The 2821-nt window shown below is 42.4% G+C and overlaps 1 non-coding gene across 1 annotated transcript; it reads right to left on the bottom strand.

The window, feature by feature from the left end:
- Positions 1-219: 219 nt before the first annotated feature.
- LOC144597094 (U6 spliceosomal RNA) lies at positions 220-325 on the bottom strand. Its single transcript, XR_013547693.1, has one exon. It is a non-coding gene; the product is annotated as a U6 spliceosomal RNA (small nuclear RNA).
- Between the last annotated feature and the right edge of the window lie 2496 nt (positions 326-2821).

Below are 2821 nucleotides of genomic sequence, written 5' to 3'. Positions count from 1 at the left end.
CATCCAGTGAATTCTGTGGCAGAGAATTCCACAGATTCACAACTCTCTGGGTGAAAGTTTTTCCACATCTCAGTACTAAATGGCCTACCCCTTATTTTTACACTGTGACCCCTGGTTCTGAAGACACAAGAGACTACACATGCTGGAATCTGCAGCAAAAAACAGCCTGTTGGAGGACTCAGTGGGTCAGGCAGCATCTGTGGAGGGAAATGAACAGTCAAAAATATGGAACATTCCACGAGTTTGCGTGTTATCCTTGCACAGTGCCAGTGACAATCTTTCTGTGTTAATCTAATTTCAATATCTGTGCTGAGGAAGGGAGCAGCTTGTGGGATGTGACATCAGATTGCACCCAATCACAATTCCTGTGGAGATTGGAGGCTTCCCAACAGCACAAGCTCCAAAGGATTTAACAAAAAAAGACTGTTAACCACTCGTTAACAGTCGAGTTAACGTTAACGGTCATTGATGACCTTGAAAGGCTCTGGACGATTCTCCATGAATTTATCAATGGGGTCCTTTTTCATCAAACTATTGCACATCCTGCAGTAAAAGTAAATGATTACCCCCACAGTCGGCATTTGCAGATAATCTGGCTACTTGCAAAGTACTGAAATGGTCATTCATCCCCCTCACCTTCTCTCTCTCTCGCTCTTCATCTTTTACACACATCATCTGTCAACAGGAACAATAACTTTCTGGTCTTTTCCGGACGTAGTTTTGTGGAGCTACATTCTTGCGTTAATTCGGACAGAAAGGGGTTGAAAGTTTACTCCTCTGACATTTTTCGAGCACGAGTTTTCAAAGTACATTCTGAGAAGGTATTTAGCTAACAGCCTTGCATTGATCAACGTACTATCTTACTCCTGAATTGTTATAATAATGGCACAGAGTTAAGAGAATCAAGTCAAAAGTGTTTTATTGTCATATGTCCCAGATAGAACAATGAAATTCTTACTTGCAGCAGCACAACAGAATATGTACACTATGTAAATATGTAAGCAGTTAACTGCACCATACAGTGCAGAAATGCACTTGACAATGAAAGGCCTCACAAGTGATTGGGTAAAGGGAATGGTGAGTTCTATATATAGTGTGTGTGTGTTTCAGCTCCAGAATATCAGCAGATGGATTTTGTAAGAGAAGTGACACCAGAAGACACATTGGGGAAAAAGCTTCCCTGTCCACACACGCAAACACACAAACTGGAGGAACAGCACCTCTCTTACTCTACACAGACATTCCTCATGACACTGACATCAAGAACTACGAACTGCCTGGGTTGCACCAGGGACATTGGACTTTGTCATGTTTTTTGCACTATACAGTTTTTTATTTATTGAACTTTTCTGTTGGTATTTTGTTGTTTTTCTTTTAATATATTACAATGAGTAATGAGTTTACCAACCTGTTGTGCTGCTGCTGCAGCTGCAAGTAAGAGTTTCATTGTTCCGCATCAGTACATTGGACAATAAAACACTCTTGACCCTCAAAACAAAAACAAAAACAAAAACATCTCCTTTCCATTAAAAACACAGTGCAAATCTAAGCTTGCGAATTACTGTCCACCCCATGAAGCAGCACTTGTTCACCAGTGCCCAGTTTGTGATTTTCTAGAACCATTTAGTTCCAGGCATTGTAATAGTCTTGGTCCAAAGATGGACTGAAGATCTAAATTCCAAAGGTGAAGTGAGAGTGGCTGCCATTAATATCAAGGCAGCACTTGACCATCTGTGGCGTCAATAACTCCTGGTAAAGGTGAATTTAGTGGACATCACAGAACACACAAAGAAGGATGATAGAGGTGATTGCAGATCAATCATCCCAGTGTTCAGATATCACTGCAGAAACTCCTGAGGACAAGTGCTAACTATTTTCATCTGTTCATCGATGAACACTATCATGTCAGAGGTGGGGATATTGCTTGTTCAATGCCATTCACAATTCCTCAGCAAGTGAAGCAGCACTTGTCTGTTTGCATCAAAACCTAGACAGCTTGGACTGATGGCGACAAATAACATCCTTTCCACACAAGTGCTGGATGAAAGCCGTCTCCAACTGAAGCATCCACCTGACTTTCCTTGACAAATGGTGACATTATCATTGCCAAGCCCCCAACCATCATTAATCAGGATCACAACTGGACTAGCCACATAAATACTAGGGCTACAATAATCTGATGGACTCACCACCTGACATCCTGCATTCCTTTTATACCTCTATGACATAAGGAGGAGTGGTGGAATACTCTAACCTGCCTCAGAGATGGTGATTTCATAATGCTCAAAAAATTCAACAACCACAGGGCAGAGCAATCGGTACCTCACACTGAACATACAATTCTTCCATCACCAGCAGATCGTAGCTGCCATGTGTACCGTCTACAAAAATAACTGTAGGCAACCCTGATAGTACCTCCCAAATGCATGACCTCCACCATCGAGAAGGACAAGAGTAGCAGATGCATGGGAATGCCACCAAGTACAGGTTCCCCTCCAAGTCACCATCCTAATTTGGAACTAACTTGCCCTGGGCTAAATCCCGGAAGTCACTCTCCAACAACATTGTAGGAGTACCTTCTCCAGAGAGACTGCAGTGATTTGAGAAGGCAGCTCACCATCGCCTTCTCAAAAGTAGAGGTTCGCAACAAATATTGGCCTTGCCAATATAACAGTATCCTGAAAAATGAACTGAAAAGTGATGGCAATTTCTCTCATGTTCATCCCTCACCTCCCAAAGACTTGTCTAGCTCAGGTCTGATATGAGAGTTGGCAGATTGGAGGGGGCTTTTACTTTCTGTTGCACGGGATGCACATTTACT

Source organism: Rhinoraja longicauda, chromosome 9 (genome assembly GCF_053455715.1).
Source record: "Rhinoraja longicauda isolate Sanriku21f chromosome 9, sRhiLon1.1, whole genome shotgun sequence".
Lineage (NCBI taxonomy): Eukaryota > Metazoa > Chordata > Chondrichthyes > Rajiformes > Arhynchobatidae > Rhinoraja > Rhinoraja longicauda.
This window is presented reverse-complemented; position numbering and strand designations above follow the sequence as displayed.